The 11,386-nt window shown below is 43.1% G+C and overlaps 1 protein-coding gene across 5 annotated transcripts in view; it reads right to left on the bottom strand.

Moving 5' to 3' along the window:
- CEP70 (centrosomal protein 70) overlaps window positions 1-11,346 on the bottom strand; it is a 69,730-nt gene extending 58,384 nt beyond the window's left edge. The window contains exons 1-2 of one of the 5 annotated variants that reach the window (XM_045857212.1): window positions 2,896-2,959; window positions 542-644 (exon numbers count right to left, since the gene is read on the bottom strand). The gene's annotated coding sequence lies outside the window, so the exon portion shown is untranslated. Of the gene's footprint in view, window positions 1-541; window positions 645-2,891; window positions 3,029-11,307 lie in introns of those variants that run through there. The other 4 variants (XM_045857213.1, XM_045857216.1, XM_045857215.1 and 1 more) reach the window with 4 other exon arrangements.
- Between the last annotated feature and the right edge of the window lie 40 nt (window positions 11,347-11,386).

Raw genomic sequence — 11,386 nt, forward strand, 5'->3', positions numbered from 1 at the left:
AAGGATAAGAAAAATATTTAGCTCATAGGTTGTGTGAAGATTAAGGGAGTTAATATACAGGCATACCTCAGAGATATTGCAGGTTCAGTTCCAGACCACCACAATGAAGCACACATAAAAGTCATGCTTACACTATACTCTATTAACTGTGCAATAGCATTATGTCTAAAAAATCAATGCACATACCTTAATTGTAAAATACTTTATTGCTACAAATATTAACCATTATCTGAGTCTTCAGTGAGTTGTGCAGGGAAGTTAAACACAATAAAACAAGGTATGTCTGTAGAAAGGAGACAGAACAGTGTCTGGCACATAGCAGGACAGAGGTGGCAATCACAGTTGGTGATCAGCTGTGTTATCTTTATTACTTAAACTCTCTGGGCTTCAATTTCCTTCATTGAATTTAAAGTATCTACCTGATAGGATTATCAGGAGGTCAAAAGAAAATATATGTATTATACCTAGCATAGTAATCAATAAATAGATTCTTTCCATGGTCTCCCAACATCCAATGAGTAATCTGTCACATTGGGCATACCTCAGCCACAGCACATTCCTCTTGCACTTTTAACCTGGTTGTTCAAGTTGATCTCAATGAAATGATCATCCAGTGAATCTTATACCTGAAACTGGATCTTCATCTAGGTTTCAAAGAAAGAAACATGCCAAAAATCATAAAATATCCAACTTCCTAGTAAAAATGGTCTTGTGTGACTGCCAGAGCAGGCATCCACAGCAATGGTAACCAGTGAACTGAAGTTGAACAACTGAAGTAACTGGACTCTGATGCTCAACACCATGTTCCTTCTCCCTTCTCTTCTTTCCCCTTTTAACTCTCCTCTCCCTGCTGGGAGTCCAAATCTATCTATCATCAATTCTGACTTCTGGCCTCACAGGTAGAATATTCTCATTTGCAAGGTACTAAAAAGGAGCACACTCAGAGACACAAATACCACTGAACACAAAAGGCAAAAGAAGGAAGAAAACTGTAACTATCTTAGTTCCACCAGTAATCAAAAGGCAAGGGCAGGAAGAAAAACTATCTCAATTCCCCCAGTAACCAAGCTCTCCTGTTTAGAGGTCCATACTCTGAAATTAATGTGTAAATCGTTTGCAGCCTCCCAGGCTCAGGCTCACAGGACACAGCTGGAATTTCTGATCACAGAAAGAGATCAAAGGCTTGCCAAGGCATAAGCTGTAGCTTTAATGAGTCTTTTTTTTTTTTTTGATACCTCACCTTAAGATTTAGGGGTTGCAAGGTAGGAGTTGGTTTGTACATGGCATAGGCCAAGTGCAAAAAAGCAAAACACAGCTGTATTTTCTGGCACTGTCCAGGTTTCCCAAGAGCCCTTAGAGCCGTTTGGTAACTTGCCCTTTACAGGTTTAAAGCCCCTGTAACATGCACCATATATTAAACATAATTATTTTTTTGCCATGGTAGAGAGGGGCTGGAAATAAACCATGGCGAGTTAACTATTCTTTCTCAAATGAATCACATTAAAATTCATAATTAGCTTTCTCAAAAGCATATAGTTCGATTTATTGCAATAAACGGAATATGCATTGTTTTCAAAGTCTCTACTGTCTATTAAGGGCAAAAGCTCTATTCCAAACATATGTCAACATGCTGTTTAACGATCCTAAAAAGAACTGAATCTAGCACAAACAAGAAAAAGGAGTTAGGATTGGATATCATCTCAACCAAATCATTCTGCCCCAGGAGAGGTTACATAAAGGGCCAGAACACACTTCTCCGGCTTTGAAGCAAAAGCTGAGGCAAAACCCCAGTGGGCCCCCTCTTCCCCAAGGTGGGGCTGGGGAAGCCCAGGTCCATTTGGCAAACTGAAAGTAAAACAACAATAACAACAAAAAATGGGCATTATGTGCAGTGTTTAACAATGAAATAGTTAAAAAATAGTTAAAAAATAAATAAATATTAAATAATAGTAGAAAAAAATTTCTCTGGCAGTAGAAACCCTTTCTGGTTGGTCTCTTAGCCTCTGGCGTTTCCATTTCATTGATTTTCTTAACAGAATCAAATTAGACTCCGCATAAAATCAGAGGAGCCCTGAAACAGGAATGAGTATAAACCAGAGAAAGGGATACTCACCTACCCATTCGCATATACCGCCCGGCTTTTCGCTCCCAGTCTTCCCTAGCCAAGCAACCTTCACAGACTCCCAATTACCTACAACTTACATAGAATCCATCTGCCCAGGTATTACATCCATCAACAGGTGTGCCACAAGAATTTTTTAACATTTAAAAAAAAATTGTTGTTCAAGTACAGTTTTCTGCCTTTTCACACCACCCTAGCCCTCCCTACCTCCTTCCCATGTTTCCATCCGGCCCGCCTTGTTGTTGAGAATTTTTAAAACATTCAATACCTGACTATTCAGTCAGGGGCACTGACCTCTTTGTTCTTAGATTGCCAAATTTAAAATAACAACAGCGAACACAACAATAGCCATTAGTGTGAATGAATCAAAATTATACTTTTGAGTACCACAGAAATTTAATGTTTATGCGTGCCATGAAATAAAAAAGGTTGAAAATCGCTGCTTTAAGATTTACACTTACTGCCCCATTTAACCTCCGCAACCATGCCAGACAAGAATTACCAGCTGTAAAACGAGGCGCTGACACTTTACGTCTGTAGCCAAACATCACAAAGGGCAGGGAGCCAAGACTCATCCAAGTTTACTAGGTACTGAATCCTAAAACTGTGATTTTTTTAACTGGCGCGAACCAGTCCAAGGCGGCTCCTCTCTGGGGGCTGCGACAAGGGTCAGTATGACCACTCGCAGGGCCTAAGTGAAGCCAATTCTGGGTATGCCTCAGGTAGGAGCTGTTGCCCAGGACCCTGTGAACCCCAACGCAACACTCACCTACCTTCGCAGAGGTGTGCCACCAGCAGCTCGCCCAGCAGCGCCCTCACAGCTGCCTTGGGCCCCACCTCTGCAACCGTTACCGTGCCGTGGGAGGCTGACCAATCGAGCCCGAATACGTCGAGGGGCCTCCTCCTGCTCCGCCTCGGGAAAGCCCGGAGCGATTTTCTCCAGCGCAGCAGTAGGCTGGGACGTCCCAGTACCTCCCAGTTGGCTCCGTTGCTGGGGGCGGGGCTTATATTAATATAGCTGCCAGCGTGCGTTTGAGTGCTTGGCCATCTGCGCCTGCGCACTTCCTTGCACTTGCAACAAGGTCTTAGTTCGCAGGTGTTTTACCACCTATCTGGAGCTCAACATGCCGGGATGATTTAAGGTTAACACAGCGAGTCCCTCGGTGAAAGTGAGACTCGGACTATGTGGCCACCACAGACTATCCTCCAGACACTTACGCCCGCCTAAACTGCGAGCCGTTGCTGCGGAACCTGTTAGCTGTTCTCTATGGTCCAGACCTGGTTGAACACTGCAGCACTGGCATTTGGAGGACCCCAAAAGTGTTTGTTTACGACATTTTACCCTTCTATTCAGCATTTGCCAAATTTTCACAAAGTGTCAGGACCTATATCAGTCTCCAGAGATGCAGAGGTGGCTCACAGGAGATTCTCAAAGTCTAGTTAAGGAGAATGGGTGTACACTCTGAAATTAAGATCGTATGATATCATCAGAGAAGGGTGTGAAGGGCACAGAAGGGAAAGAGAAGGAGGCTTACATAAGTCAGTCACCGAAGTCTTCCTAGACCAGTGGGTCTCAACCCTGGCTGCACATTAGAATTACCCAGGGGGCTTCGAAAACCCTTGCTACTCAGGCCTCAGACCAATTAAGTCAGAAACTCCAAGGTGGGACCGGGAGATTCTAATGTGCAGCCTTGCTCAACAACTGTAAACGTGGAGAAATACTTAAGAATGATTCTGAATGGTGAAAGGAGTTCCCCAGCAATGCAGGAAAGAAAGGTAGAGAAAACTTCGTGTGTAAATGAAGTAATAATTCAAAAGCACATTTAAATGCCTAGTTTACAAGTGCTCTACAAACCCAATCTTTTTTTTTTTTTGGTAGTAAAATCTGGGTCCTTTCCGGACAGCTCTTATTTGCCTTCCTGCGAAACCCAAGTCCCACAGCCTTTGCAAATATAACAGAGCTACTGAGGGCTGCCTTTGGAAGCTGAGGAATGTGCTTCATCACTATAGAGGCTGAGGAGGAAAGCCTTAGGAGGTATGCTAAGGAGCTGGGACTTCATCCAGAAGGTGATAGGAAACAATAGACAAGTCTTCAAAATGGCTATTAAATGGAAAAGTGTTTGGGTGTCTGCCGGCCTAATTTTCTTGTATCCTGATATCAGTGAAAGCTGTAAAAACAAACAACAACAACAAAACCCCAGCTCCACAGGGAACAAACATGATTGCTGCTTTACTTTTTTCCCACAAAAGAAAATCAGCTCAGTTCTCTACTGCTCCATTTAATAAGTTAAGGATACACAAATAGGATCCATGCCCACCATTTTTAAAAAAACTGGTAGGGGATTAAGTGATCCAAAAATTCCTAAGGGAAAATCCAATTTCCACTCCCTGAAAGAGAAGGCCAGGTCCTTCACCTGCCACCACTGTCATTGCCTCTTACAGCCACAGAGTGTCGCTGTTGACGACCTGCACTTTTCCAACTGGCTAAATGATGCAGGTTTGTAGCCTTGCAGGTCCCACAAAGACCAACAGGCTTCCCCAGATAACAGCCACGGTGTCTCTCACAAGAAGGTCTCAGAGTCATAGCAATTTGGGTACAATACTTTCAGGCCCATTCTTATCCTTATTCCAGGCAGCTGTGTCTGGCCCCCATGCAAACATATCCTGAGTTCCAGAAGGAAAAAGGGGTTACCATAATTGGAATTGGCAGTGGGTTGGGTGTTCTTTGAATCACATGGGTTGGGAGGTGATATGACGATTTAAGTAAAACTGGAGTCCTGAGCTCAGTGAGAGGACAATGGATGCTAGATGAATAGATCACCAGCACTCACAGTCTTTGAAGCACAGGAAGCCTGATGGCTCTCTATTTCCTACCAATAGTGAGCCTCCCTCTCATCACTCATGGATTTTGTGTCTAGCAAGTGAAGAGGAGGAAGCTCTGTAGCACTGTCCTCCAAAGAAACTCCCTTCTTATGGACCATCAAGGTAGAGCCTGTCCAGCACCTCATTTTGCTGGAGAAGGAAAAGACTGCATACAAGTTCAGTCTTCATCTTGGCATCCTGCTGTGCTGGTCTCAAGAGTTTTCTATGGGCCTCACTCACCCACCAGGATTCTAATGGTTCTAAACATTTATTTAACATTCAGCCATTTACAAAAAAATTTATTAAGCACTGGTTATGTATTAGGGATTGAACTAGATGCTGGGTTTACAGTTGTGAGTAAACCAGATGTGGTTCCTGCCTCCGGGGAACTTACAGTTTAGTTGGGAAGAGAAATATGAAACAAATACAAAGAAGTATGTAATTATGATAAGTGCTGTGAAGGAAGAGAATGGGAGTGCATGGTGGAGGCCTCTCTGAGGAAGTGACATTTAAGCTGAGATCCAAAGCCTGCCTTCTTTTCAGCTTACTGCTTTCCTCTGTGGTTTGACTTCTCAGTATAAATTATAGCCTTCGTTAGCAATTAAAACAGACCGTTTTGTTTCTAAACTGCTAAACTGGCTCTCAAATCTTCTTGTGGGTATTGAACTATGAGGTTTCTTTCCACCACTAGGAATACATTAAATATGAATGGTATTTGGTGATGAATTCTTGGAGCTTCTCTGATTAACGAGTCTTTTCAAATCCTTTATTTGTTTATACATTTCTTTGTTTCCCCCATGAGAATTTGAACTCCTGGGGAAATGGGTCATATCTTACTTTTTCCAGCATTCAGAATAGTCCCTAGCACACAGTAGGTATTCAGTGCAGTATTAAATTGCATTGTTAAATCTGAATTAGAACTATACAGGTGGCATTTACCATCAATAGCCATTTTCTAATATGGACAATAAGCAAAAAGCACAGGCTAATATATTAATAATAGATGTTTGAGAATCTATACAGAATAACAATAGTTATATTAATTGAGCCCTTAAAATGTGCCAGGCTCTGGGCTAAGTACACTTTCATCTTCTAATTGTTGACTCTTCACAACTGTAAATACTATTATTATCTTTATAAATTATATTACAAATTATGAAATTAGGAAATAGAAGGGAAAAAAAAAGACTTCAGAGTCAGGATCTGAAATTAAAATTCTGGCTCCAAAGCCTATTTCATTAACCACTTGACCATGCCACGTCTCATCATGGGCATCTGCTCTACCATAAGTTGGTGTATGCACTTATTTTCATTTGCAATTATTTCATCTGTCTCTGTGTTAGTTATCTATTGGTGTATAACAACAAATTATCCCTCATCACAGCAGCTTAACACAAACATTTATTCTCTCAAAGTTTCTGTGAGCCACAAATACCGGAGTGGCTTAGCTGGATGGTCTGACAGAATCTTTCATGAGATTGCAGTCAACCTATTGACCAGGGCCACAGTCACCTCAAGGTTCAGCGGGAGCAGAAGAATTTGCTTCCAAATCCATACATGTGGTTGTTGGCAGGCCTCAGTTCATTCCTTGCCAAGTGGGCCTCTTCACAGGCTGCCTGAGTGTCCCACAACACGGCACTTCCCACAGAGGGGGTGATCTAAGAGAATGTGTGAAAAGCTACAGAAGCTGAACTCTTTTTTTAGAACCTGTTGCTCCCAATCACAAGACCAACCCTGGGAAAATGTGGGAGAGGACTGCACAGGGTGTGAGCCCAGGAAGCAGGGATCATTGGGAGCCATCTTGGAGGCAACTAACCATAACCTGTGTGCTCATTTTTTGTGACTGTCTCCTCCACTAGAACATAAACCTTATGAGTGAGGAAAAACCAGCAGTGCTGTTCACTGTTATATTCCCTGTCACAGTGCCTGCTGTATAACGGTCAATACTGAACCGTTTTATGTAGTGATGATGGTGAAATGAAATCCAAAGGATGAGATTCCCTACAATCCTATCTTCCACTCAAATTCCCAGCTGCCATTCATGGTACCATTTAAATAATTTTTAAAAGCAGGACTGTATCATGCCCAAGAACATTTACATATATGAGGCCTGTCCAGAAAGTATCCAGCTGTGCAATATGAAAAAGAGACATTTTATTGAAGAAGATAACAAAATACAAGAAACACTGTACATAGGCCGATGATGCCTCCATTCCCCTCAAAGTAGGCACCTTGGGACCTCACACAGTTCTCCCAATCACCATCATTAACCCTATCGTATTTTCCTGAACCTCATTGATGGTCTGAAATCTCTTCCCTTTCAAAGGTGATTTTAGTTTTCGGAAAAGCCAGAAGTCACAGGGCACCAAATATGGGCTGTACAGAGCTGAATCACCTGGGTGATTTGATGTTTTTGCCAAAAATCTCCATGTTAGACATGATGTATGAGCAGGCGCATTGTCATGATGAAACTGCCAATCACCAGTTGCCCATAGCTATCTATGGCCTTCTGAATCATCCACATAGTTTCTGCAGAAAGATGTTCAAGCTTAATGCAAAATTTGATGCAGATTTTTGCTCTACTCAGTCATTATGAAGATTTTATTTATTTTTAGAGAGAGGGGAAAGGAGGCAAAAAGAGAGGGAGAGAAACATCCGATGTGTGAGAGATACATCAATCAGTTGTCTCTTGCAGGCCCCCAACTAGGGACCTGGCCAACAACCCAGGCAGTTGCCCTGACTGGGAATCAAACCAGTGACTTTTTGGTTCACAGGTCAGCACTCAACCCATTGAGCCACACCAGCCAGGGCTTGCTCAGTCATTTTGAATGGGGGACAGCCACAGAGTACACATGCTTACTCAATAGCATCTACCGCCCCCACTGATTAGTACAGTGAAGTCCTGTAAGCCATTCTCATATTTATAATGGCTGGACTTTTTCCAGACACATATAAGAGGTCTCTCTGCATTTGTGCCACAGCCTCCTTGAACTGAGGGAGAGCATGGCCAGCAGCATGAGGCTGTAGTTACTGACACTGGTTCTGACACACAATCCTCTAAGACCTGAAACCTGGGCCCTGGGGTCTTGCATAAAGCACTGGTGCCTCTTCCTTTAACACAGAGCCAGTAATCACACTGGAACAATGCTGGAAGGGCACATTAAAATTTTAAATGTGTAGGTATCAGACTATGTAACTTTTCCTTTTATTTTGATCTCTATTCATGCTGTTCAAAAAGTTCTGAAAATCAGTCAATCCATTAACAATCCCTTTTTCAAAAGGAGGCTAAAAAAAAACATGGACTATTGTGAATGAAAGCATTTTTAGCTTCTCTCTTAACATAAATCACTGATATCTTTGGGCAAATTGGTGAGAGGCCATTTAAGAAGAAAGAGCAGTATGTAGGTACTTCCTGGGAATCAAGGAAACAATCTGAGAGTGAGAATAAAGTCAAAGGCAGGATCAGTCTAAATGAATGAGTGTGTTTTGTACTCACTTTCAATGCCTTTCACAATGTTTTGTTTGGCTTTCTTTCTTTCCATAACAATCCTGTCTGGTAACAAGTACTATTCCTGCCTCCAGTGTCCTGGGCCCAGGGAATGAGTAGGTGGAAAATGCAACCCAAACTGGTATGTTCCTTAGTTCCAGGTATCCCAGACACTACACCCAAAGAGAAAATAGTGGCACAGAACAAGTCACCTGTGAAATCACAAACTGCCTATTCTGGGTGCAGACCCGGGTGTACCTTATGAGCTCGCCCTGGTCTCCCGAGGCAGAGGAACTTTCTAGGCCTTAAAGACAGGGCCCAGATTTTTCTTCAATCTTAATTAACACTTTTCTAATAAGGCCCTATTAACATGAACTTTTCAAATTCCACAGGCCTGGCTCCACATACTGGCCCTATAACTCCTGAAGGGCTTTCAGTCTCTCTGTAATTTAGTGTAAATATAGTCACTGGCTGTTGTAAGAACTATAGGCAATGGGCCTTGGCTGGTGTGCCATCAGTGTTTCTCTCCTAGCTCAGATTGAGCATGGGCCTGTGAACTTAAGGGTGGCTGGTTTGATTCCTGGTCAGGGCACATGCCTGGGCTGCAGGCCAGGTCTCCAGAAGGGGGCATGTGAGAGGCAACCACACATTGATGTTTCTCACCCTCTCTTTCTCCTCCCCTTCCCCTCTCTCTAAAAATAAATCAATAAAATCTTTTAAAAAAGAAAAAAAGAACTATAGGCAATAATATAAAGGCACATAGCAAGCATTCAATAAATTACCCCACTGGTTTTGTTAAAGATAGCCCAATTTCTAAAGTTTTATAAGAAAATATGGTCCTTCATTAACACATCTGTGATCTACTCCCTATCCAAGACTTCCTGGTCCTAACCCAACAACTTAGAATTGTTTCTAAGAAGAACTAAGGACTAGGGAAAAAGAATTAAGGAGATGTCTTCACCCAGCCTTGTCCCAGCTCTGGAAATTTCACCACTCTGGAGCCTTTTACCTTTTCCCTTTAATTCATTCTTTCAGCAATCATTTATTTTAAACTCACTGTTCAAGATACTGGTGCAGAAGAAAATACAAATATGAAAAGTCTTTGTCTCAGGGGACTTTCAATATAGAGCAGCAAATAAGAAACCAGTGCTTACTAAGCAGAATTCCTGCAACGTAATTTGCTTAAGAATTCAGTTATTGCCCTGGTCAATGTGGTTCAGTTGGTGGGAGCATCATCCTGTAACCAAAAGGTTGCCAGTTCAATTCCCAGTCCGGCACATACCTAGGCTGTGCGTTCAAACCCCTGTCTGGAAGCTAGATCCCAGGTTCAGGCACTTACGATCCCAGGTCTAGGAGCATACAAGAGACAACCAATCAATGTATGTCTCTCTCACATCTGATGTTTTTCTCTCTTAAAAAAAAAAGAATTCAAACTATTACTAGTTTGTAGACTGGATACTCTAATCAATAGATTATTCCCTATTGCCTCCCAACTCCCCTTCACTCACATACTGGCATAGATTGTAGAAACAAATCCACCCTATAACCCCAAAGGTGAGACAGTCCTTTACATTGACATCAAGCTGTAAGAAGAAATTACATAAGAGGTCAGGATGCCTCTCTGCCCCCAAATCTGCTGGGCCCTCAGAACCCCTCCAGAACACTGCATGTTTCTGCTTTGTTGCTGGGCCCACTCTCCACAGGGACCCCTCACCGCTGTTCTCAGGTGGCCCACTCAACAACCTTCGTCCCTCTCTGCAGGCGACATTGTCCCCTCCTTAGAGTGAAATCCAAGGCCACCTAAAACATTACCCAGGCCTGATCTTCATTTGGTCATTCAACAAATATTTATCAGAGCTTACTCTGTGTGAGCCTACACTATGCAAATGTGGGAGATAAAAGAATGACAGCTAAGCAACCATGGTCCCTGCCTTCACAGACCTACTAAGAGACACATTCAGGCCCTGACCCTGTGTGACTCGGTTGGGCGTCCTCCCACAAAGCGAAAGGTCACTGGTTTGATTCTTGGTGGGCCCAAGCGCCTGGGTTGGGGGTTGCTGTTCTGTGCCCTCTTGGGGTGCCTAAGAGAGGCAACAGATCAATGTTTTCTCTCTTTTCTCTCTCACATCAATGTTTCTCTCCCTGCCTCCCTTCCTTCCCCTCTAGTAAAACCTTTTTTTAAAACAAGATACACATTCAGCAAAAATTACACAAAAAACTGCATACCTTGAAAGGGACGAAGAGAATTACAGGTGCTGCAAGTCTTAGGGGCCAGGAGAGTTTTCCCTAAGAAGTGATCCAGGGGTGTCCAAACCACAGAGTGTGGGCTGCACACAGCCCAGGGCTGTGAATGCAGCCCCAAACAAAGTTGTAAATTTACTTAAAACAGTGTGAGTTTTTGTGTGTGTGTGATTACGTGTCACAATGTATTTAATGTGTGGTCCAAGATAACTCTTCTTCTTCCAGTGTGGCCCAGAGACACCAAAAGGTTGGACAACCCTGGAATCTCAACAACAAAATGAACATTACCTAAGGGAAGAAGCCAGGAGCACTGGAGAGGCCCTGAGGGCAGAAGGAGCTCGCATCATCTGCGTTTCTAAATGAAGCCAGGTAGGTAAGAACTATATCATACACGGGCGTTATGCCTCCCGCAAGGAGTATGCATCTCTAAACTACAGAAATATTTCATCAGAACCCATAAAGAGGTTTCAAAGAGCGAATGCCCTGATCAGATTGACCTGCCCGTTGATTTCAGTGCAGGCACAGGGTCCGTTTTTGCCTCAGGAGGTTATCATCCCCAGGGTCCAGCCCAGCGCCTGCCACCGCTGGTTCTTACCAACACTGTTGGCACAGTGCCTAGATGCAGCGCGGGGCTGTGTTTCTCGGGAAGGGCCTCTGCCGAGAGCGAAAAGCCA

This window comes from Phyllostomus hastatus, unplaced genomic scaffold (genome assembly GCF_019186645.2).
Source record: "Phyllostomus hastatus isolate PE091 unplaced genomic scaffold, TTU_PhHast_1.1 phas_scaffold_129, whole genome shotgun sequence".
NCBI lineage: Eukaryota > Metazoa > Chordata > Mammalia > Chiroptera > Phyllostomidae > Phyllostomus > Phyllostomus hastatus.